At 42.1% G+C, this 27,026-nt stretch overlaps 1 protein-coding gene across 23 annotated transcripts in view; it reads right to left on the bottom strand.

Annotated features, from left to right (window-relative positions):
* The window catches only part of Ppp1r9a (protein phosphatase 1, regulatory subunit 9A), a 321,979-nt gene that overhangs the window by 131,286 nt on the left and 163,667 nt on the right, over positions 1–27,026 (bottom strand). The gene's annotated exons all lie outside the window — the stretch shown is intronic.

The raw sequence follows: 27,026 nt of genomic DNA, 5'->3' as shown, positions 1-27,026 counted from the left end.
CCCATAGGCACATATTTAAATGCTTGGTAACCAGGGTATGGAATTCTTTGATAGGATTAGGAAGTGTGGCCTTCTGGGAAGAAGTGTGTCACTGGCTTCAGGGTTACAAACACTAAAGCTAGACCCATGCCCACTCCTCTATCTCTGCTCCTCTGCCCCGTCCTCTGCCTAGCCTTCTTCCTCGATCAAGATGTAGATCTCAACTACTTCTCCATCATATCTGCCTGATGCCATGCTCCTAATAAGTAGTAGTAGTAGTAGTAGTAGTAGTAATAATAATAATGCCCAAATCAATGCATAAATTTGTAAGAACTGCCATGGCCATGGTGTCCCTTCAAGGTGATAGAACAGTGACGGAGATTTTAAACCACATCACCGGCTGGCATCTTCAGCATACGAAGGCATCTTTTCCTTCTTGGAGCTCCAGTACTTGCCATTATTTCTTCTCAACAGAAGATCCTTCTTAGAGTTGATGATGTCTGATAAATAAAATTCTCTTGGAAACTGTGTAACCTAGCTAGCAGGAACTCTATTCATTAATCAAAACAACCGTTCAGGGGTTGGGGATTTAGCTCAGCGGTAGAGCGCTTGCCTAGGGAGCTCAAGGCCCTGGGTTCAGTCCCCAGCTCCGAAAAAAAGAAAAAAAAAAAAAAACAACCATTCAAGGCCAGTATCCCCGGTGCTAGGTAACAGAGAGATGCAGTAAGTTCAAAGCCAGCCTGATATACACCAGAGAGTTTCAGACCAGCCAGAGCCACATAGAGAGACCCTGTCACAACAAACAAAACCAGGAGAGCTGTTCACCAAAAAAGCTGGCAACATGAGCAAAGAGCTCTTCCTACGCAGTCCAGCAGCAGCAATGGAGAGAGAGACACTCAGGCTCCATAAAACAGAAAGCCTCACCAGCATCTCAGCTCCAGAACTGCCTGAGAAAGCTGCCTCTTTCAAGACTGTGCTTGCCTGGCCTTTCGCTCCGCTCCACTTCTGTGGCTGAACAAAATCTGAAAGAATGAGTACCTATCAACTACAGCCCTAAACTAACAAACCTTTGATTCTACTCGAAAGTGCCCAAACAGAGCCAGGCGTAATGGCACAGGCCTATAATTCCAGCGACACCAGAGGCCGAGGCAGAAGGTTCATAAGTCTGAAGCCAGTCTGGTCTATTAGAGCAGACCCTATCCCAAACAATAAAAACAAGAGAGAATGGGTATGCAACTTAGTAGTAGAACAATTGGCTTGGCATACGAAAGATCCAGGGCTCGGTGCCCACTTAAAGACGGGAGGGGCATCACTAACAGAAAAATATCACAGAGGAAGAGGATAGAATTAATTCAAAAATAAAATCTAGATTGGCAAATGGACATTAAATACTTTCATCTACTATCAAAGTAAACTGTCCAGACCTCACATTAATTCATACACATGTTAGTAAGGCTGCACTGAATTATGTCATGAAAACTCATGGCTATAATGATGAGCCTAAGGAACCAGAAACAAATAGATTGTATTTTATAATTCTGCAGTGCCAAATAAAACTGAGCCATATTTAATATAATCAACATACATTTGCCAGACAGATTAACGAATGCTTAAAGTCAAGCTGTCACCAACTCAAAAAATAAAAAAGGATTATTGCATTTTAACCTTGAATATTAACAAATGACCACAGGCTAAATTCTCAATAATCAAAGAGCTAAGATCTGACTTCCTATTCAAGACAGCTTAGTTAGAAAGCATTTTTATTTTAATTCTGAGAGTATGATATAGGAAAGTCCGACCAACATTCCTTGCAGACATCTGGCTGAGGCCTGCTCAGTGGAAAATTACTGTTCATGCTGAGCAAAAAAATAATACCACGCTTCAGTTGAACTTTTCTGGGCTTAGTTCACAATGGCTTTTTGTATGCATGTTTATGTGGAAGAGTTTTTTCATTATATGAAAACAGAAAAATCACTCCCTTGATTTACAGTGATAGGTGACTGAAGCATACTAATCAATCAAAAGAATAAAACCTTATTTAAAACTAAAAGATATTGTGATTAAAAAAAAACAAAAAACCTAGTTTCTGGGCTACAGAATGACATAGTTTTACAATTATATGAAAACTACCACAGCGCCAAGGTGGCTATTCCCTTCTGCAGTGGACTGTGTAGGACACAGCCGGGCAGTGCAACATCTTCTTCCCAGCATCCCACAGCAGCCACCACCAGCTATCAAATCAGGAGACAGAAACACACGTGCATCTTAGTCTAGTCTTAGATGTAGGGCAAAACCTTCAAATTTGCCAATATTCAAAGTTGGTGTCAGGTACTGCCAGACACACTAGGACATTCCTTATACTTGTTTATCCCATGTTCTATCACAATTCACTTAGAGGACAAGATAAATATGTGACCAGCATAAGACAACCTTCCCTGTGAATAACACAGACTGTGCCTGTCTCAGGAAAAGGTGGCTTTGAAAGTCACAGTCATGACACTTGTTAAGGCTTATGCCTTAGGAAAATTTCGAAGAGAAACATGAAAGATGGCACTTGCTTTCAGGTAGCCCGGCTGTTAACCTGTTTTACAGCTGTTAAATAATCTCAGCTTTTGAATTTCTATACACAAAAAATGTAAATGAGAAGTTTCAACAGTTTTCTATGGAAAAGGCAACCCATTAGCACTGCTAGTTATAAATAGATGTCAGCAGGATGACTCAGATCTGCGCTGCCAGTCTTGGTATCTTAAGTAAGCTGACCTTTTTAGGTCCCCATTTCCCTCATCTGTAAAGATGAGGGATGTAAAGTCAATGGTCTCAGATAATGTTCAGCTGTGTGACATTCCAAAGTTCTGCCTACATTAAGTTTGCTATTTGAAAATAACAAACTATTATTCTTTGAGTGGTTTGCACCATTAGCAGAAGTGACTGGGAGGAAATGATCACCTTTCTGTTAAATTTCACTTATTATCATTCCATTTTCCTTCTTCTTATTATTATTATATACTCTCGCCAGTATCTCCAGAAATCCCAAAGTCTCCAGGTAATAGAAATTATGAGAACGTCTGTGAGTGACTTCTCTTATCTCTCGGCGGGCACATATCCCACCCCTTCATGAGGGACAGTTGACAGTTCACGCTAGGGTTAGACCAGGGCTCTGCCTGTCCTACCCGACACTGCCTTACAGTCTGGTGAATGTCATAAAGGCAGATACACCTGGAGAATATTTAGCACCACACCCAAGCAGCCTCAGAGAAGACCAAGACTACAGAACGAGAGTATAATTGTTTTAATGAACCATAAATTCTAGCATTGGCTGAATGTGTTTTGTAGACTACCTATGGCAACCACAGAAAGGCTAACGTAGACATCTCCCTCAGTTCTATAAATATTTCATGTGTTTCACGGCTTCCTATCGAAGTCTGATTTCTTTAAGCACTGTATACAATGAGCTATCAGGTAGTGTGAGCTGTCAGTTTATTTGTAGTGTAACTGAGTGTATGGAGAACAAATGTCCTAATGAACTACAGGCATGACACATTTCAAGATCCAAGGCACTTACCATCAAATAAAAGATCAGACTTATAGCTAATTACAAAAAGGCCAACCCAAAACACATTAACAAGGCCTCAGTGAGAACAAAGGGAACATCTGGGCACTACACAGTCACACCTGAATTATGTTTATTCCTACCTCTCAAAGGACAGAGAAATGTTCCAGAACGCAGATTTACAACATCCGCACCGCTACAGCATCCGCACCGCTACAGCAAGTGTGTCAGGGGTGCAGGACAGAAGTCTCAACACCGCAGATCAGCTGGATACTTCTCTTCCCCTAACTGTCCTTTTGTATACAAATGACATTTTTATTGATCTCATTGACTTCTTGTTTGAAGTGCTATGTACTGTGTTGCTTTAAAGGAGAAATATGCCCAAAGGCTCACAGACTAGAAGCTTAGGCCCCTGGTGGAGCTCCTTCTGGGGAGGTTACAGAACCTTTGAGAGGAGGAGACAAGCTGGAGGAAGTACGTCACTTGGGTCAGGCTTTGAGGGTTTATAGCATTACTTCACTTTCCCTCCCACTGTTCCTGTGTATTGAGCTGTTAACAGCCAGCCACAACCGCCATGCAGTCAGTAGCACTCTAGCCTTCTGGAACTGAAAGCCAAAATAAATGTTCTTCCTTGAGTGGCATTGAATCATGGCATTCTATAACAGTAACAAAAACAATATGTCTACTTTATAAGTTCTACTTACTATTTTGTGATACTCTTATTTCCATTGATAAAGAGCTACTTTCTTTCTTTCAAATATTTACTTATTTATTTATTTATTTATTTATTTATTTATTATGAGTACACTGTAGCTGTCTTCAGACACACCAGAAGAGGGCATCAGATCTCATTACAGATGGTTGTGAGCCAACATGTGGTTGCTGGGATTTGAACTCAGGACCTCTGGGAAAGCAGTCAGTGCCCTTAATCACTGAGCTATCTCTCCAGCCTAAGAGCTACTTCAAAAGTAAGTCTGTATGCCTCCAAATTTATTGGGGTTTTTTTTTTGTAATTTTTAAAAATTCATGTATATTCAAATGTACATGCACAACCTTCCTGCCTGGAGTCCAGGGAACCCAAAGAAGGCACTGGATTTTCTAGGGCTAGACTTACAGATGGCTGTGAATGTCATGTGGGTTCTGGGACTAGAACTCAGGTTTTCGGTTCTTTGCCATGCTGAGCCATCTCTCTAGCCCTAACTTCTAACTTTAATCCATATATTTTACTGGAGAAAGGCAACAGAAAAGCATGAGAATGTTAGGCCTAGAGAAAAATTAGAAGAAGGTTTTAGAAGAAGCTTCTTGTATTAAGAATTAACTACCATGGAGCCTGATGCTAATCACCACTTGGTCTTCATGTGGGTCCCAAACAACTGGAGCAGGGACTACCCCAAAAGCTGTTGCCTGTATTTGGGCTGCCTTGCCTGTCCTTCGTGGGAGAGGAAGCACATAGCCTGTAAGAGACCTGAAGTGCCAAGGTCTGGGAATAAACAGGGAGGGCCTCACCTGATCAGAGAAGGGGAGGGGGCGGAGGGAAGGACTGTGGGAGGGAGTGACTGGGAGAGGGCAGTGAACGGGACTTGAAGGTGCCTTTGCCTTGTTTCCTAGCTCAGTTTCTGAAGAAAACTTTATCTGTTCCAGCCATTAACGGTGCTTTTGTCTCTGGTTACTTTTTGACTCATGGAGATTTGTTCTCCTTTTTAACCAATTTGAAGAGAGTTTTAGTTTTCTTTGATTTTTTTTTTTAACTATTTTACCTTCTGGGGGAACTATTCACATATTTATTTCTTGCTGCTGTTTGTCATGGTGATCAATGGTGGCTGTTTAGCTAAGTCTAGCCTGTGTTTTGTGGTATCTGCCACTCAGGCCTGCTTGGTTTAGTTGGCTCACTCTTGGCTAAGAAGTGGATGAGACGCTTGACTGCCTGGACTGGAGGACAGCTGAATGACCCCTAGTCCACGCAGCAGAGTTCCGTGAGTGTCAGTGCACGCTTGTAACATGTTCAAGACACACTGTCGATATTTGGCACACCAGAGAGTGAAGAAACTGCAAAAGTAGGAAGGCCCAACATCTATCTTTTCCTCACACCCTCCTTTGAAGGGATCATAAAACTAACCAAACCCTGGGATGGGTACTGTCTGTCCTGTTCTTCAAAGGCTTTGAACTGAGCAGCTTTTCCTCACAGCTGTAGGGAAGGAAGGAAACAAGGCGATATCAAGCAGAACCTGAAAGAAGACCAGGAACTGCCCAGTGAGTTCTTCCCAGGTTAGTGTCATCGCACCCTTGTGTTCTACAAGCACTGTCTCCAACGACCATGCACGTATGCAAAGACGGTTTTCCCTGTATCGAGTAAAATCTGAATTAGAAAAAGAGACATGCTTTCCTTTTAGTAGCTTGTCTTTTGTCACAGTGGTTTTAGCTATGAATCTTGCCCTAAGTGAGAAAATGTTTTGTTTTTTGTTGTGTTTGCTTGGGTTTTTGTTTTGTTTTGTTCTTTGTTTTTTCATACCTTATATACCTTTTGCTCTTTTGTTTGGTTGGTTGGGTTTTCTTTTTTGTTTGTTTGGTTTTGGTTTTGGTTTCTGGTGTTTGTTAAAGTGCTGTAGATTGTAGGTTCTCATATTTGCTAAACAAGAATCCTACCAGCAAGTCGCCACCTTTGCTGCAAGCCTATACTTGTGATGAAGACCAGGTAGTTGTCACTTCTGGCATGTGGGACCTCAAGGTCAGCGAGAAGGAGCTTAGGGCCTCTGGAGGTATTTCCTGAGCAGTCGGGCCCCACACACGCACAGGACCTTCTAAATTCTCAGCAACATTCCAGAACCTCAAAACCCCCTTAGTAACTTCCCTGGGCTTTCCTTTCCCTTTGGTCATTATTGTTTGCACCAACACATAACTGTCACTGCGGCTGGAATGCTAAGTTGTTGTGGCACAACTTCCCATGGCCACCAAAACAATCTGAACAATATAGAAGAGCTCTGAACTCTGAAATCACAGCAGCTGCCCATGGAAGTGATCAGGAGACACAGGCAGGACAGGTCCATTAAAACTCTATGCAAATGGAGTTTTGAAGGGTACAGAACCCAATGAGCTCCAGGGTGGCTGTCTGGGAGTGGATCTCACCACGGCTGTTGGTTGCAGGATTACTAGAGCAGTAGACTGGTTGGGGTTAAGGTTAGCAGGGTAAATTAAAATGTCTCAACATCTGCAGCTCTCTCTCCACCCTTGCCATCTTCCTGGGATAAAAGTTTCAGTCCTGCAAGCCCAGCTTCAGGCAGCACAGTTTCAGGCCATTGCTCTAGGGTGGCTTTCAAATGCAAACTGGGCCCCCTGGGCCATCTCCAATTTAAGTACCTTGTAGGATTGTTATGTGTCCTGATGCATTGGGCAGAAATTCTCCTCCTAGCTTAGCCTCCTAGCTTAGCAATTGCTTCTACCCAGGGCATTTTTTGCCTTACTTCTCGCCGTTGCACCTATCTTTAAAGTTGTGTTTGGACTTTTTAAAGAATAACTTTCATAACTTTCTAAAGCGTTTTAGCACCTGAAACATGAAAGTGTTCATTTTCATTTACTTATGTAATGATTCTTGCATGTTTGATTGTATGTGAGCAATATTGAATGATTTTTCTCATCATTAAGTTTGCTTTTTAAATGTTTGCTTCCTTTAATGGTTGGCTATCTCTGACTCAATGTTAGACTTGTGAATTTAATTTAACCACGCTATTTTGCTCCCAAGGCTTTGTCCTGAGCTGTGATATGGAACCCTCATATCTACACGGGACTTGACTTCAGCTGTGTAAGGGAGACACAAACCAACCTTTACCGTAAAGCTTTTCCCTATTGGTTCTTCACATTTACAGTGATGACCAAGTACTTGTGAGCAGGGAATGCCCTGTGTGGGCATCTGCCTTCCAATTGGTTCTTTCGTGGTCAGACCTTGAGTAATTTTCTCCAGTGCTCTGTGAAAAGACCACTGTTCAGTGTAAGGCCGTGAGGTGACCTCTGTGTAAGTGCCCGGCTGCGCCCCACACTGTCGGCTCCTTATCACCACTCTGCCCTGTCCCTGAGATGTCTCAGCGTCCTGACACTCATCCATCTCCAAAGTGGCTCCAAGCTCTTCCTGTATCGCATTCAACTTATGTGGGCTTTTAACTTCCTTTAAGTAAATCTCGTTTTTATTATTTTCTGTCTTTGGCAGGGACTCGCTGCCCTTCACAGCCATTATTTCGTACAGCTTGCTGTCCAGTTGAAGTTTAAGAAGGAGCAGTCCTTGTGTGCACATAATGACTGAAAGCAAAAGCTGAAATTTCCAGTGCTTCAGTAGCCCCTGTGAATCTGAGCTCCCTTTTCCTTTCTCTGTACCTGCTGTAAGACCTGCTTAGTATTATGCAACCTCCAACATGTCTCTGTGCACGAAGCTTGAGATGATTTTTTGGGGAAAAAATGGCAGTAACAAGAGAAATTTTGAAAACCGAAATTTGGGGGCAGGAGGTAGAGAAATCTCATTTTTAAAGTAAAATCAACATTTATTAAGGAAATACTAGACTTTGAGAGTGGTTCTCTCTGCACCAGGACAAAAAGGATGATTATCAGGGCCAACTCCTATCCCAGAGCAGGCTCCAGTGCGCATCTGACTAAAGAACAGTGGTTGCTTGCCTGCTCTCCCTGGACTCCAAACGGAGGCTTCGAGTAAAGAATTCTCCTTTTTAAAGTTAAATAAAAGTATCTTTGTGTGGGTGCTTTGCCTGCTCAGTTATCCATAGACCACTGGCATTCTTGGGGTCTCTAGAGGATAAAAGAGGGTGAGCCACCATGCGGGACCTCTGGAAGAGCGTTTAGCTGCTTGTAACTGCTGAGCCATCTCTCCAGCCACACAAACTCCTCCCCACGGCCCAAAACGTTTATTTTGTGTGACTTTATTAAAAGTAGTAGGTAAACTGAACCAAACGTTTCACAACTTTTTTTTTTCTTTCTAACTTGCTAAATAAAAACATGCAACTACATACAGTTTCTGGAGACAATAATGTTTATAAAGAGCAGTTTTCAGACAAGGTTCAGAGGTTGTTTCCCTTTGTGTGTTCTCTGGAGACAGGCAGATGTGTACAGCCCCACCATCACTCCTCCTAGTTTGTCTCACTGCATAACAAATGCTTCTGGAATTGCTAACAACAAAAAGACTGTTCTCCAACTCTCTTAATTTTATGATTCTTTGTAAAAGATCACCAAATCCTCACAAGAAAGAGATATTACCTGCTAATTCTTTCAGACGTTTGAAAGTTATTAAACCATTTCTAAATATTATTGCTTAGCTTTGTTCTTCAGCCCTGGTGTCCTTGCGCATGACAGACAGGACCAGTAACCCTGAGCTAAACCCAGCCATGCTGGCAGAGTTTTCTGAGCATTTAATATGAGAGACCAAGATCTAATAGTCAACAGAGGGGCAGGGAAAGCCCACCTTGGCTTGATGGAAAGTATGAGTGATATCCCTCCCTCCTCTGTCCTGCCCTCCATCCTTTGCCTCTGGATTACCATTACCCAGGTCGGCTAAGGACTGCTGCCCAAGCTAACAGCCATTGTTCACTTCTTGCTTTCCTTATAAATGATAGAGTTATGATGCAGATATGATTTCATAATATGTTGGAAAGTGAAACAAGAGGTCAGACCTACAATTAGAAATGGGCCATCACTGAAAGGGGGTAAAATGTATGACCTGATTAAACACCCCAGAGAATTACATGGGATCCTGAACCTGTACTTTCATGCGGATGAATGCTGGCAAAGCGACTGTAACAAACCGCAGTCTTAGTGTCCGTGTGACAGTGCCACAGGCAATCGTGCATTCTGCCAAGGCTGAGGGCCTACGTTCAATCCCTGGGACCACTCCTGCAAAATGTCCTCTGACTTCCACAGGCACACTGTAGAATTGCTTTTCTCTTGCTTATTCTGTTTCTGTATTTGTACATTAAATGCACTCTAGCATCTGTAAATAAATTAAATAAATAAACTGTAATAAAATGTTAGAATATAGCTAACTAGATCTCAGACTACGTTGACTCAACTCTTAAGTCTTACATAGACATCATGTGAGTACCTTTGTCTGCTCCTCTGATATACAAGCCCTGACAGTCCATTTCCTCTCTTGAGCCACTGGTGTTTAATAGCTGCCTGAATTTACTTCAACTGAATTATTTCACAGGAAGCCATCAGAAGGTCATGGTGGACTATGTTTACTCAAGCAATTATTTTGATGTCCCTTTCTTAAACTGGACCTCCATTCAACAATCTTCTTTTCAAACATAATTAAGGCCCAAATCACTTCTAATTGGCATAAAAAGTCCTTTCATAATATGTAGTAAAAGAAACTAAGCTTGCAAGGATCTAAAGTTGACGCATATGGTTTTTAGGCACTATTAAATGATTTCTAGACAAAATCAGGTGCAATCTGAAACTCCTTCCTGGCTAGCCAATAACCTGGAGAACTGTGATGTAAAAACTCCCTGGGTGAGAACGAACTCCCTCACACTAGTACATTCTCTGAGCCCAGAGGAAAGTCAGAGTGTGAAGGGGTGAATGAAGCCCAGGCAGAAACAGGAGGGAACAGAGAGCATCCTGGGGGATCTGGCACATCAGTACCTGCCACAACACCAACATTGGATGAACCTGGAGGATACCTTGTCCCACTGCAGGCCTTGCTGACTCTTGGCTGTTGCTTCAGTCTCTAAGGAGAAGGGACAACAGTCCTTACAGACCAGGGGGCTTTACCAGCTTGGCGAGTGCCCTGCAAGAGGATCCAGTGACGACTCCAACTGCACATCAGCACAAAAGGACACAGCTCACCAGTGAGCACATAACTGCAAAACAATCGGCAGCCCACACCATGTTATTTTCTTCGCATTCTAAAATAATTAGGCCCCTGATGGAGTCTGCAGGGTGCCCTGATGTTTTCCTTCCCCCGCGCGGCCTGAGGAGGAAGAGCCAGCCTCTTTTCTTGCCCTCCTCTTCTGGGTGTGCTATCTTCATCCAGAACTTGCTCCTGCTATCTTTGTTAATACTGACTTTCCTTTCCTCAAATGCTGTAAGTATAAAATATAAAAGCCAGACAACATTGTTACATCTAGTGTGTAACAAAGGGAAATTCTTCTACCCAACTTCCACACCCTCCTGAGTCCTGCCCGCTCCCCTACTCTTAGCAACTCCCCCACACATCACTTTCCTAACACGCAGGACAGAATAAATATTACTAGAATATGAGGCAGCATAACTACACTACGAGAGCTTTCCTTCTCCGGCCACTTCTTGGGTATAATTATCTTTTGCTCTGCAGAGTTTTGGTAACTCTAAAGTTAGCAACTGCCTTTATTTTTTTGGACAGCTTTCCATGCATTTTCAGCACCTCAGCTTTACGCATTGGAGAAGGATGATGAACCCCTTACTCTCCTGTAAGCTCCTGATGCTCAACCCCGTTAGACTTGTTGGTTTGTCTGCCTTCGTCTCCCTGATGCAGTCTTGATCTCAACCTGGACTCCAAGAGCTTTAGGGATTGAACGAAATAATCCCTAACCCACTATGATTTTGGGAACTCCCTTCATGCCTTGGCTGCCACTAGTCAGTGATCCATTTCCCCTTCTCATTCATTGTTCCCTTCATTCTGTGCTCTGTAGGCTTGTCATTCCCTGAGAAAGAGTAGGTAAAGATAATTGTTTAAAACACTGCACATGTGCTTTTTTCTTCCACTCATACTTACAGTTGATAACACGGGTGTAGATTTCTAAGTTGAAAATCATTTTCAGGGTGTTAAGATTGCTGTTGTGCTTTATGTTTCTGTGTTATTACTGAGAAATTCAGTGTCGTCAGATTTACCAACCATGACTGTTTTTCCCTGAGTCCCCCAGTTCTCTTCAGCTCTGGTGCAATGGAATGCCACAAGGACGAGCCTTGGTGAACACTTTTCCCTTCTCTATAGACGAGACGGAAAGGCCCATGTCCCATTCCTCTGCCTTGTAACCAGCCCCCTACTCCCTCACCTCAAGGTCTTCCTGTGTCCTATTTGTCCCTGTTATCCCTGGGTGTGTTCAAATTTACACTTTTTATAAGGGCACCAACTAAATTGGATTAGCAGCCATCTAAACAGTCTTGTTTCACATTAAACTTAACCTAGCCAACAACTTTCTTGCAATTCAGTCTTGAGGTGTTATGGCTTAGGGCTGCAACATGCAAGTTCAGAGTTAAGAAGTAAACACCTTTCTGGATGGAACGGTCCATATCTTTCTGCCCAGATGCTGTAGTGCTGGACCCTTGCACAAGCCTTATTATCACCGGAAGTGATAAAGATACACTGATAAGCCAACACTTCCACCCAGTATCTAGGAGGAGGCTCATTTCTCTTGGACTCATGGAAAACAAGGATGGTTCTCATATGCATCCAAAGTTTATCGCTGTTCTGTAAGAATGATGCTCTTTGTAGCTTCTCACATCCCACTTAAACGCAAGCTTGGTACTAAATTAACTCTGACCTGTGGAGAAAATTGGGGACGGTGGGTGGGGTTATTTGTTTGCTTGTTTGTTTTGTTTTTGAGAAAAGCAACAGCATATTGTCAACATATCTGATAAATTCTTCAATTAAAGTACATGCAACCTCAGTTTTAGCAATATCAAAAATACTGAACACTAACTGGTATATATCTTATATTATTGAAAAATGTTCCTAAAAAATATCCTGTTTATTCTTGATCTTAGAGAATAAGCCATTGGTGTTCTGTTTAGGAAATTTTCCCTTGTGCCAATGTGTTCAAGGTACTTTGCCAAATTTTCTTCTATTAGATTCATCGTATCTGGTTTTATGTGGAGGTCCTTGATCCACTTGGACTTAAGTACAAGGAGATAAGAATGGGTCAACTTGCATTCTTCTACATGCTGATCGCCAGCTGAACCAGCACCATTTGTTGAAAATGCTGTATTATTCCCACTGGATGGTTTTGGCCATCACTGGAAGGGGCCCCCTGGTCATATGGAGGCTTGATGACCCAGGGTAGGGGAATGCACTGAGACAGGAGTGGGTAGGCAGGTGGGGGAGCACCCTCATAGAGGCAAGGTAGGGGGAGGGGATAAGGGGCTGTGGAGGGGAAACTGGGATGGCAGATAACATGCTAAGTGTAAATAAATAAAATAAACAATAAAAATGAAAAATATTCTGCTTAGCCAAATACAATGGCTCACTCTGGCAACCCTAGAACTTGGGAGGACCATGGAAAGTTCAAGACCATTCTAGAAGCTACAAGTTCCACATCAGTGTGGGCTATAAGATAAAACTTTATATCAAACAAAAATAAATTTTAAAAAATTACTGGATGTAATTACTAAGACTAAAGTACTTATGTATGTATGCATGCATGCATGTGTGAGTTCATGTGTGTGTGTGAGTTCATGTGTGTGTGTGTGTGTGTGTGTGTGTGTGTGTGTGTGTGTTTAAGAACTAACCAGTTTGGAGAGAAGAAAAATAAAAGTAGATGAAAATCAAAACATCTGGACTTCCACAATATATTAGGCAGGTCAATTGTATCAAGTAGTTAATCTATCAGAATCTTAGTTTCTTTAACTGAAAATCAAATTAATAATAGAACTGAAGTCCCATAAAATGTTTATAAGGCAGTATACAGTGTGTTTAATTTCATTAGTTAGAGAAGGCATTCTGAGTCCAAACACTAGACAAGTTGAGCAGCAGGACCACAAATTCAAACCCAACACGTGTACAAAGAAAAGTCCAGGCATGCAGAGCCCACACAGGATGGCCCTGTGACAGAGGAAGGAAGAGAAGACCGAAGGCAGGGAGGGGAAAGGGTTTTCATACATGAGGCTCACAGAAATGTGCTACGGTGCGTTAAGCAATCTCCACAGTCCTCTAGAATCTGATTATTCAGGCAACTCCGTAAGTCGTGCCGTAACTTAAGTGTGTTAAGTAAAGCTGCTTATAGTCAATTCTGACCTGTGAGTTCCATATTTAAAATGAACCCACTTCTTTTTCTTTTCTTATAAAGGACAACATTTAATTAGGACTGGGTTACATGTTCAGAGGTTCAGTCCATAATCATCAAGGCAGGAAGATGATGGCATACAGGCAGGCATGGTGCAGGACGAGCTGAGAGTTCTACATCTGAAGGCTGCTAGCAGAATACTGATTTTCAGGTAGCTAGGGTGAGGGTCTTAAGCCCACGCCCACAGTGACACACCTACTCCAACAAGGTCACACCTTCTAATCCTGCTACTCCCTGGGCTGAGCAAATCATCACAATAATACACATTTCATAATTGATAACAGATTTAAAATTGTTTCACCATATTCACAAGAAGATAAATTGATGAGGAAATGGATATATTCATTAGATTGGTTGGATTTCTATATAATGTACACAGAGATTAGAACATCATTACAAAGCCTAGAAGCATAACACAATTACTGTTCATCAACTAAAAATATTTTTTAAAGAGTGGTTGGCAAAATGGTTCAGAGGTTAAGAGCACCTGAGTTCAGTTCCCAGCACCCATATGGTGGCTCACAAACACCTATACTTCCAGATCCAAGAGATCTGATACTCTCCTTTGGTCTCCATGGTAACTGCACACATGTGATGCTGATATATGAACCCACTTCTTAAAGGGAACCTGTAATCCAAAGTCAATATGTATAGAACTCCTGTGGTTACTTCACAGCACAGACTTGCCAAAGATCTCGAGTTGCTTACAGAGATTGTTTCTCAGTGAAATCTAGTGAGTTCAGTTTTTGACTTCTTGTGTCAGGTCTGGTGTACTTCTGCACTCAATGCTGCATCTCCCCATTTCCGTTTCCTGGTTTGTGAATTGGGACACACAGTGTTGTGTCCAGTGTTCCTAGGAAATGAATGAAGGCTGTGGCGCTCACTGCAGGAGGGCTGTGCTCTGCTGATGGTGTTACACTCAGACACGAGTTTACAGTGTTGGTAGGGGCTGCGTGTTACTGCAATTGACAGCTACACAAAAAGTACTAGCAAATGAAACACACAGTTTAGCAGTTGCACACACAATGATGCAATGACCAAAGCGCAGTGGCCTAAGTCCATAAACTCCCTGCTGCTTTTCTCCTATGAGCAGTGTTTCCATTATCAACGGAGCTCCAGAACACAACTAAAATCAAGACAGAAGTCTGCGTTAGTACATAAATGGGAGAGGTGCTCCTGATGAGTGTACGGACAGCAACTGAAGAGGTCCTACTTAGGTAGAACCAAGGAAAGTGGCTCTCAAATGCCTTCGAAGTGGCACTGTCTTTACTCTCCTTACTTGAGTTCCCACTGGTGAGAGCTGCCCTTCGTCCAAGTTCAAGGCAGTAAGTACTGTATTTTTCTTGTTGCATAAAGGAAAAATGACTATGGTTTATGAAAATACAAACTGCATTAGGCACATATTTCAGATTCAATTGCAAATCCCATAAACCCCTCAACCTCGATAAAAACTATCCATGTATTCACTCTGCTCCTTCTCAGTTTTCAGAAAGCTGTGATTGTGGGACGCAAATCAAGGCAACATTGCATCCAAATCCAGGGATCCCACACTCACACCCTATCACATGTGCACAGGACCTGTGGCAGTGAACAGACACAGGTGAAATGGACCTTCTGAGTAAGGCACATACTTAGGACCATACAAGACTGGGGCGCAGGATGAAATGTCATAAAATAAATAATGAAAATACCTTTTCTTTCAAATACTCGAGTAGTGACAGTTTTTCCTAGTCACTTCCAAGAGTTCAGCCAGAACTGCAACCTACGGTTCCCCTGACAAGAATCCTCACCGATGCTCTGCACAGGAGTTGCCTTGACTCAAATTCACGCTTTCGTTGTTTCCGCATTAGATTTTCAGCTGTTTCATCGCAGCCACGCTGTGTGCCCAGGCAGTTTGCAATGGAAGTTTATTTTAACAATATCACAGGATTGCAATTGCAGCCCTGCGGTCCTTCTTATCCAACACCCACAGCTACTACTGCTCCCAAGCCACACTCCTCTTTCATTAAGAGAGACACACAAGCAGAAGTGCTTGGGCACAACAAAGCCTGGTGTGTGGCTTCCTTAAGCTAGGAACCCAGGGTGGAGGCAGAGGTCACAAGCAAATATATCCCTTTGCACTCATTCTGTGACAACTGTGCCTGGGAGAAGAAACAGGTCTGAGCTGGGCTTCTACTTTTCAAAGTCGCTCTCTCACTTAAAGCAGGGGTGCATGGGAGCTCCGGGGTGCTGGGTGCTGTTCTCCTGCCCTACCAAATGTTAACTGTTGCTTTTCACAAAAGCAGGGCGAGGCTCTGAGTGTGGCCACACTGGGTTTTGAATCTCGACCATAATGGACAGAATCCTGGGTAGACTGCTCCGTTCACCCTGAAAGGTCACCTGCTTCATTCCCTGCCTCCAAGAGCTCTGTCAGTGTGGAGAAGACCTTCTTCCATCTTTTGGAGCTACACAATTGTCCTTGTCAGAGGAAACCGGGAAGTGGAACAATTACCAAAGAAGTAAGCTGAAGAATGTCTCCTCAATTAAACTGCCTGGGCAGAGGTCTAATTAAAAAGAAGCAGAGCCCCGAGTAGAATTGCTTTTAGTGGGATTCAGGGTTTGTTCAAGTCACTGAAGTATGTTAGAAAAATTCTGTTTACATCCTGAAGAAACTCTGCTACTGTTCAAGTACTGGGTGACATGTCAATAAAGCTTTCTTACGTCTTTCACAGCATCGACTCTGTATCCTGCTGCTGAAGGCTAGAACATAATATCTTATTCATTATTTCACTCTGAAAACAAAGTCACGATTCTGACCATCTATACATCATTTCATCACATAGGTGGCGCTGCTCAAAACCACAGTACTAGGCACAAAGCTCAAGTCAAGACAGCCTGCCTGGCTTGAGTTAGGTCCATCCTGAGCACTGACAAACGGAATTAAAACTATAACTCTTAGGAAGTATTGCCGAAAAGCTTTCTCCTTATTCACTTAATATTTTAATGATGCCAGACCATGTGTGTATTTTTAAATTCCCTACAGGTTTCAAGAAAACTTTTCACACACTGGTAGTCCTGATATAAGCCCAGGAAAGGAAGAAATAAAATGTGCTGTGGTGTGTGTGTGTGTGTGTGTGTGTGTGTGTGTGTGTGTGCGCTTCTGTGTGTATTTATGTGTGTATTATGTATTTATGTGTGTGCATTTGAACATAGGCATATGTGTGTATGAGTGTGTTTATGTGTGTGTACATGGCGGTATGTGTTTGTGCATATATGTCTGCGCGCACGTGTGTGTGTGTGTATGCTTCTGTGTGTATATTTGTGTGTATTTATGTGTGTATTATGTATTTATGTGTGTGCATTTGAACAAAGGCGTATGTGTGTATGAGTGTTTATATGTGTGTACATAGCTATATGCGTTTGTGCATATATGTCTGCGCGCACGTGTGTGTATGCTTCTGTGTGTGTATTTGTAGGTATGTATGTATTTATGTGTGTATGTATGTGTTTATGTATGTTTATGTGTGTGCATTTGAACATAGGCGTATATGTGTGTATATGAGTGTGTTTATGTGTGTGTACATGGTTGTATGTGTTTGTGCATGTATGTCTGTGTGCACATGCACACGTGTGTGTGTGTGTGTGTGTGTGTGTGTAGTGTCATCCTAGAAATCCCCTTATGATTCAATGATTTTTTTTCAAACCCCTTATTATTCTAAAGTTCTCCTGTGAACTGTATATTGACTTACATCTGAGCTCTCTACCTTACCCAATGTAACATCTAATACTAAGGGATTTCTAAACTGACTAGTTAGCGGTTTTCATTTAGTCCAAGATATCTCCTTTACTTAAAGCAACTAATGATAAATAGATCCACAGGGGAACAACACAGTATTTCTCTTTAATCCAAGGGACGAGTTCCTGCACAGATTGTCAGCCCTGGACACGTGTACATTTAAGCAATAGCAAAAGGACTCAGGAACCATAAACACACATGTCTAGACACATAGCAATAATTTTAAAAATAGATCATGATTTGCAGAGCAGCAGAGACATAGAAAAAGCTAAAGGACATAGTGAGTGTAGATTTGGTGCTGGATGTATGACATTCTCAAAAACTTTGAAGTTATTGAAATTCAATTAACAGTTTTCTCGCCATTATTTAAAGCACTCATTGAATGAGCCTCTTCCAACTTCCAAACATCAGTGTCTCAATCCAGACTTGATAATATATATTTCCAAATGTTCTCTGTAAATTACTACTCCTCAGAGCTAGTCACTGCTGCATGTAATTGGAAAATGTGGTCACCCCCCCTTAACCAGAGCAAAAGTCATTCACACCCTGACCTATCAACACCTAAAGTAAAAACTGAAGCTAAAAGAGAAGCAAATGAAACAAATTGGAGAACAACTATTCAATATAATGAATTACTCTACAGGAATATAACAAAAGGACTGGGAAAACAAATCAAATGGGGTTTGTAATACAGAAATTAGCCCAAGGGACTAAATAGATGGGCTAAAAGTAACCTTGAAGGGAACTATAAACAAATGTGCTGACAGAGGAGTGCAAAGAAACAAGTCCAGGAGATGTGCCCCATGTTTTAGAAGTTATACAAGCCACCCTTTATTTCCTTAACGCATCTAAATTCATTTACCAGTCTCCTAGTGGGGTAAACGTCTCTCTTGCGTTTATGAATTGAGTCCAAGGAAAACCCTTCTGCCATAACTAACATCCTGATGATGCAGCGGGATGTGGAGTATCCACTTCTGCACCAGAAGTGCAGCTACCAACATTTGACCTCAGGTCCCACTGAAAGCAAGGCGGGTACCACTAAGCCACACAGCGTGGATTTCCATGCTGACTTGGTTACTGTGCGCAGTTCGTTTGGATTTCTGTCATTTGCTGTTTTGCTTAGTTGTCATTCTTGTTTCATTTTGTCTTTCTCCGGATTTCAGTAAAAGTCTGACTTGCGGCAGCATATCTAAAACCACAGTGGCTGGGTGACATCGTGTTTGAAGCTCCTCAGATTAGCTGAGTGGAAACCCTGAACTTCTTGTGAGAAATAAAAAGTAGGCAGCAGCTCTCTGCTCCCACACCCCGTGAGAGAGAGAGAGACCGCACCGCCTGGTCAGGTGGGCACTCCTGAGGCTGCAGAGCGGGAGAGACCACCAACACTGCTCACCCCTGCCCACATCCCTGGCCCAAGAGGAAACTGTATAAGGCCTCTGGGCTCCCGTGGGGGAGGGCCCAGGAGCGGCAGGACCCCTGCCTGAGACACCCCCCGGAACCTGAAGGAAACAGACCGGATAAACAGTTCTATGCACCCAAATCCCGTGGGAGGGAGAGCTGAACCTTCAGAGAGGCAGACAAGGCTGGGAAACCAGAAGAGGCTGCTCTCTGCACATACATCTCAGACGCCAGAGGAAAAAGCCAAAGACCATCTGGAACCCTGGTGCACTGAAGCTCCCGGAAACGGCAGCACAAGTCTTCCTGGTTGCTGACGCTGCAGAGAGCCCGTGGGTAGCACCCCACAAGCGAACTTGAGCCTCGGGACAACAGGTAAGACCAACTTATCTCCTGCAAGAAAGCTGCCTGGTGAACTCAAGACACAGGCCCACAGGAACAGCTGAAGACCTGTAGAGGGGAAAAACTACACGCCCGAAAGCAGAACACTCTGTCCCCATAACTGACTGAAAGAGAGGAAAACAGGTCTACAGCACTCCTGACGCACAGGCTTATAGGACAGTCTAGCCACTGTCAGAAATAGCAGAACAAAGTAACACTAGAGATAATCTGATGGCAAGAGGCAAGCGCAGGAACCCAAGCAACAGAAACCAAGACTACAGGGCACCATCAGAGCCCAATTCTCCCATCAAAACAAACATGGAATACCCAAACACACCAGAAAAGCAAGATCTAGTTTCAAAATCACTTTTAATCATGATGCTGGAGGACTTGAAGAAAGACGTGAAGAACTCCCTTAGAGAACAAGTAGAAGCCTACAGAGAGGAATCGCAAAAATGCCTGAAAGAATTCCAGGAAAACATAAATAAACAAGTAGAAGCCCATAGAGAGGAGACACAAAAATCCCTGAAAGAATTCCAGGAAAACATAAATAAACAAGTAGAAGCCCATAGAGAGGAGACACAAAAATCCCTGAAAGAATTCCAGGAAAACACAATCAAACAGTTGAAGGAATTAAAAATGGAAATAGAAGCAATCAAGAAAGAACACATGGAAACAACCCTGGACATAGAAAACCAAAGAAGAGACAAGGAGCTGTAGATGCAAGCTTCACCAACAGAATACAAGAGATGGAAGAGAGAATCTCAGGAGCAGAAGATTCCATAGAAATCATTGACTCAACTGTCAAAGATAATGTAAAGCAGAAAAAGCTACTGGTCCAAAACATACAGGAAATCCAGGACTCAATGAGAAGATCAAACCTAAGGATAATAGGTATAGAAGAGAGTGAAGACTCCCAGCTCAAAGGACCAGTAAATATCTTCAACAAAATCATAGAAGAAAACTTCCCTAACCTAAAAAAAGAGATACCCATAGGCATACAAGAAGCCTACAGAACTCCAAATAGATTGGACCAGAAAAGAAACACCTCCAGTCACATAATTGTCAAAACACCAAACGCACAAAATAAAGAAAGAATATTAAAAGCAGTAAGGGAAAAAGGTCAAGTAACATATAAAGGCAGACCTATCAGAATCACACCAGACTTCTCGGCAGAAACTATGAAGGCCAGAAGATCCTGGACTGATGTATACAGACCCTAAGAGAACACAAATGCCAGCTCAGGTTACTGTATCCAGCAAAACTCTCAATTAACATTGATGGAGAAACCAAGATATTCCATGACAAAACCAAATTTACACAATATCTTTCTACAAATCCAGCACTACAAAGGATAATAAATGGTAAAGCCCAACATAAGGAGGCACGCTATACCCTAGAAGAAGCAAGAAACTAATCGTCTTGGCAACAAAACAAAGAGAATGAAAGCACACAAACATAACCTCACATCCAAATATGAATATAACGGGAAGCAATAATCACTATTCCTTAATATCTCTCAATATCAATGGCCTCAACTCCCCAATAAAAAGACATAGATTAACAAACTGGATACGCAACGAGGACCCTGCATTCTGCTGCCTACAGGAAACACACCTCAGAGACAAAGACAGACACTACCTCAGAGTGAAAGGCTGGAAAACAACTTTCCAAGCAAATGGTCAGAAGAAGCAAGCTGGAGTAGCCATTCTAATATCAAATAAAATCAATTTCCAACTAAAAGTCATCAAAAAAGATAAGGAAGGACACTTCATATTCATCAAAGGAAAAATCCACCAAGATGAACTCTCAATCCTAAATATCTATGCCCCAAATACAAGGGCACCTACATACGTAAAAGAAACCTTACTAAAGCTCAAAACACACATTGCACCTCACACAATAATAGTGGGAGATTTCAACACCCCACTCTCATCAATGGACAGATCATGGAAGCAGAAATTAAACAGTGATGTCGACAGACTAAGAGAAGTCATGAGCCAAATGGACTTAACGGATATTTATAGAACATTCTATCCTAAAGCAAAAGGATATACCTTCTTCTCAGCTCCTCATGGTACTTTCTCCAAAACTGACCATATAATTGGTCAAAAAACGAGCCTCAACAGCTACAGAAAGATAGAAATAATCCCATGCGTGCTATCGGACCACCACGGCCTAAAACTGGTCTTCAATAACAATAGGGGAAGAATGCCCACATATACGTGGAAATTGAACAATGCTCTACTCAATGATAACCTGGTCAAGAAAGAAATAAAGAAAGAAATTAAAAACTTTTTAGAATTTAATGAAAATGAAGGTACAACATACCCAAACTTATGGGACACAATGAAAGCTGTGCTAAGAGGAAAACTCATAGCGCTGAGTGCCTGCAGAAAGAAACAGGAAAGAGCATATGTCAGCAGCCTGACAGCACACCTAAAAGCTCTAGAACAAAAAGAAGCAAATACACCCAGGAGGAGTAGAAGGCAGGAAATAATCAAACTCAGAGCTGAAATCAACCAAGTAGAAACAAAAAGGACCATAGAAAGAATCAACAGAACCAAAAGTTGGTTCTTTGAGAAAATCAACAAGATAGATAAACCCTTAGCCAGACTAACGAGAGGACACAGGGAGTGCGTCCAAATTGACAAAATCAGAAATGAAAAGGGAGACATAACTACAGATTCAGAGGAAATTCAAAAAATCATCAGATCTTACTATAAAAACCTATATTCAACAAAACTTGAAAATCTTCAGGAAATGGACAATTTCCTAGACAGATACCAGGTATCGAAGTTAAATCAGGAACAGATAAACCAGTTAAACAACCCCATAACTCCTAAGGAAATAGAAGCAGTCATTAAAGGTCTCCCAACCAAAAAGAGCCCAGGTCCAGACGGGTTTAGTGCAGAATTTTATCAAACCTTCATAGAAGACCTCATACCAATATTATCCAAACTATTCCACAAAATTGAAACAGATGGAGCCCTACCGAATTCCTTCTACGAAGCCACAATTACTCTTATACCTAAACCACACAAAGACCCAACAAAGAAAGAGAACTTCAGACCAATTTCCCTTATGAATATCGACGCAAAAATACTCAATAAAATTCTGGCAAACCGAATTCAAGAGCACATCAAAACAATCATCCACCATGATCAAGTAGGCTTCATCCCAGGCATGCAGGGATGGTTTAATGTACGGAAAACCATCAACGTGATCCATCATATAAACAAACTGAAAGAACAGAACCACATGATCATTTCATTAGATGCTGAGAAAGCATTTGACAAAATTCAACACCCCTTCATGATAAACGTCCTGGAAAGAATAGGAATTCAAGGCCCATACCTAAACATAGTAAAAGCCATATACAGCAAACCAGTTGCTAACATTAAACTAAATGGAGAGAAACTTGAAGCAATCCCACTAAAATCAGGGACTAGACAAGGCTGCCCACTCTCTCCCTACTTATTCAATATAGTTCTTGAAGTTCTAGCCAGAGCAATCAGACAACAAAAGGAGATCAAGGGGATACAGATCGGAAAAGAAGAGGTCAAAATATCACTATTTGCAGACGACATGATAGTATATTTAAGTGATCCCAAAAGTTCCACCAGAGAACTACTAAAGCTGAGAGACAACTTCAGCAAAGTGGCTGGATATAAAATTAACTCAAATAAATCAGTTGCCTTCCTCTATACAAAAGAGAAACAAGCCGAGAAAGAAATTAGGGAAACGACACCCTTCATAATAGACCCAAATAATATAAAGTACCTCGGTGTGACTTTACCCAAGCAAGTAAAAGATCTGTACAATAAGAACTTCAAGACACTGAGGAAAGAAATTGAAGAAGACCTCAGAAGATGGAAAGATCTCCCATGCTCATGGATTGGCAGGATTAATATAGTAAAAATGGCCATTCTACCAAAAGCAATCTACAGATTCAATGCAATCCCCATCAAAATACCAATCCAATTCTTCAAAGAGTTAGACAGAACAATTTGCAAATTCATCTGGAATAACAAAAAACCCAGGATAGCTAAAGCTATCCTCAACAATAAAAGGACTTCAGGGGGAATCACTATCCCTGAACTCAAGCAGTATTACAGAGCAGTAGTGATAAAAACTGCATGGTATTGGTACAGAGACAGACAGATAGACCAATGGAATAGAATTGAAGACCCAGAAATGAACCCACACACCTATGGTCACTTGATTTTTGACAAAGGAGCCAAAACCATCCAATGGAAAAAACATAGCATTTTCAGCAAATGGTGCTGGTTCAACTGGAGGGCAACATGTAGAAAAATGCAGATCGATCCATGCTTATCACCCTGTACAAAGCTTAAGTCCAAGTGGATCAAGGACCTCCACATCAAACCAGACACACTCAAACTAATAGAAGAAAAACTAGGGAAGCATCTGGAACACATGGGCACTGGAAAAAATTTCCTGAACAAAACACCAATGGCTTATGCTCTAAGATCAAGAATCGACAAATGGGATCTCATAAAACTGCAAAGCTTCTGTAAGGCAAAGGACACTGTGGTTAGGACAAAACGGCAACCAACAGATTGGGAAAAGATCTTTACCAATCCTACAACAGATAGAGGCCTTATATCCAAAATAGACAAAGAACTCAAGAAGTTAGACCTCAGGGAAACAAATAACCCTATTAAAAATGGGGTTCAGAGCTAAACAAAGAATTCAAAGATGAGGAATGCCGAATGGCTGAGAAACACCTAAAGAAATGTTCAACATCTTTAGTCATAAGGGAAATGCAAATCAAAACAACCCTGAGATTTCACCTCACACCAGTGAGAATGGCTAAGATCAAAAACTCAGGTGACAGCAGATGCTGGCGAGGATGTGGAGAAAGAGGAACACTCCTCCATTGTTGGTGGGATTGCAGACTGGTAAAACCATTCTGGAAATCAGTCTGGAGGTTCCTCAGAAAATTGGACATTGAACTGCCTGAGGATCCAGCTATACCTCTCTTGGGCATATACCCAAAAGATGCCTCAACATATAAAAGAGACACGTGCTCCACTATGTTCATCGCAGCCTTATTTATAATAGCCAGAAACTGGAAAGAACCCAGATGCCCTTCAACAGAGGAATGGATACAGAAAATGTGGTACATCTACACAATGGAATATTACTCAGCTATCAAAAACAACGAGTTTATGAAATTCGTAGGCAAATGGTTGGAACTGGAAAATATCATCCTGAGTGAGCTAACCCAATCACAGAAAGACATACATGGTATGCACTCATTGATAAGTGGCTATTAGCCCAAATGCTTGGATTACCCTAGATCCCTAGAACAAACGAAACTCAAGACGGATGATCAAAAGATGAATGCTTCACTCCTTCTTTAAATGAGGAAAAAGAATACCCTTGGCAGGAAAGGGAGAGGCAAAGATTAAAACAGAGACTGAAGGAACACCCATTCAGAGCCTGCCCCACATGTGGCCCATACATATAGAGCCACCCAATTAGACAAGATGGATGAAGCAAAGAAGTGCAGACCGACAGGAGCCGGATGTAGATTGCTCCTGAGAGACACAGCCAGAATACAGCAAATACAGAGGCGAATGCCAGCAGCAAACCACTGAACTGAGAATAGGACCCCCGTTGAAGGAATCAGAGAAAGAACTGGAAGAGCTTGAAGGGGCTCGAGACTCCATATGTACAACAATGCCAAGCAACCAGAGCTTCCAGGGACTAAGCCACTACCTAAAGACTATACATGGACTGACCCTGGACTCTGACCCCATAGGTAGCAATGAATATCCTAGTAAGAGCACCAGTGGAAGGGGAAGCCCTGGGTCCTGCTAAGACTGAACCCCCAGTGAACTAGACTATGGGGGGAGGGCGGCAATGGGGGGAGGGTTGGGAGGGGAACACCCATAAGGAAGGGGAGGGGGGAGGGGGATGTTTGCCCGGAAACCGGGAAAGGGAATAACACTTGAAATGTATACAAGAAATACTCAAGTTAATAAAAAAAAAAAAAAAAGTAAAAGAGCAGACAAAGCAAACAAACTGGGCCAGGAAGCCAAACGTGCTCCTTAATGAAGCTTTCAATGGAGCTATAAACTCCTCTTCTTCTTGAGCGTGAAGTCATTACGCAATATATGTATCACACAGAGAGAAAGATCCAAATTCAAGGAGGTAAACAACATTACTAACGTCATCAATTCTGTATATAATGTGAAGTGTTCTAAAGAATTTAGAACAGGCAAGGCTCTACCTGACTGGGAACGGCCTATCTGAATGACATACATGAAGCCCAATTTCCATTTTGATTTGTCCTTTTGAAAATTAGGTGCTGTCTAAATTGATTTTTCCATTTTTAAAGGCTACTCCTAAATCAAATGCCTATAGAAATACACAAGCTCCAATACCAAGTCTACATAGATGGGTGATAAGGCAGTGGGACTACAGTTGTTAACTGTCATCAGTGTGACGTCAGGCAGACCTTGTTATCACCTAGCAACTAGAATGTAGTGAGGTGGTGTGTGCAATATGCATACACTGAGAAATGCAGCCAAATAAAATTGTAGAGGAGGAATCATAGTAAGAAAACTTGTTATTTAGTAACACTGTAAGCTTCCCAGGGCCGCTACAAAGTCATCATTCCATGGTGGGCTCTGGCATGGGAAGTCAGTATCCGGGGACTGTGATTGTGCACTGAAGGGGTAAGTGACAAGCTCGAGAGCATGAGCCCAGTGGCTGTAAACCTGGTCCTAGGTAAGGGAAGACAGGAAGGTAATTAACAAATTACTCAACTCCTAGCATCCTAATTTAACTACGCAGACAGGAACCTCCTAGAACACTAAAATTAAAGTCCTTTAACTCAGAAATTCACAGGCAGTAAAGATACCACAGCAAAGAGTCACTCTTTTGGAAACATAAAAGTCATATCAATCTTAACACATATTAGTGGGAAATCAGTATTGCTGAGATGAACAAGTGAGAGGACTAATATATCGGCCAAGCCTTCTGAAAACTTAAATTTTTACCATGGAGCTATATTTGCACCCAGCAGTTAAACAGAAATCTATGGGCAATAGACAACTACATAAAATATTTGGAATTTTATCCTGGAAAATAGTAGGTACTCAATAGGTGACATATGGAATAGATGTTAAATGTGTCAGGAAAACAAATGTCTTAAAGAATGCAGAAACCTAATATGGGGTATGTTGGAAAAGGTAATGACTTGAGTAGAAAATTATTCTGTGGTACAGTGAGAAGCAGGGCAAAACTGGTCAATGATAACCTAGGAGACATGATATGATTTTAGAAATTCCTAAAGGCTAAACCTAAAGGCTATGATCAAACAGGCATGAGAGATTCATGAGGAATTATGAATTATGAATTCCTCATCATAATTGTTAATTATAAATTAGCAGTTTACTGGAAAACATCACTTCTAAGAAGAGCTGCCTTTAAAGAGCCATATAAAGAACAGGCCAGAGGCATTGCCTACGTCGTTGTCGTCATCGTCATCGACAGAGTGCTGGATGCTAAGTGGCAGCAAGAGAGCGGTCAGAGCTGTTACACAGAAAGAGCTAACAGGGCTGATGAACTCCATGTCAAGGATGAGCGTGGAGAGTCCTTGTGATGCTCCTGCCCCAGTTCTCGGGGGAGATGGGTAAGGGGGCGTCCAGTAGTGGAAGCTGCAGAGAGACACACACAGCACATGCGCTGCTAGACTTCTAGTACCAAACATCCTCGGTCCCTGTGTGTACGCCACTTTCCAGTAGCCGGGTGGAGCATCAAACGTAGGCATGAACTCCACCTAAGAGACTGGAAAGGGAAGTTCAGCTGGGGAACGGCAGGGAGCCAGACCCCAAATAAGGGCTCACATCCCTCAGTCTCCTATGCCTGCAAGCTCTTCCCC

This window comes from Rattus norvegicus, chromosome 4, assembly GCF_036323735.1.
Source record: "Rattus norvegicus strain BN/NHsdMcwi chromosome 4, GRCr8, whole genome shotgun sequence".
In the NCBI taxonomy this organism is placed as follows: domain Eukaryota; kingdom Metazoa; phylum Chordata; class Mammalia; order Rodentia; family Muridae; genus Rattus; species Rattus norvegicus.
This window is presented reverse-complemented; position numbering and strand designations above follow the sequence as displayed.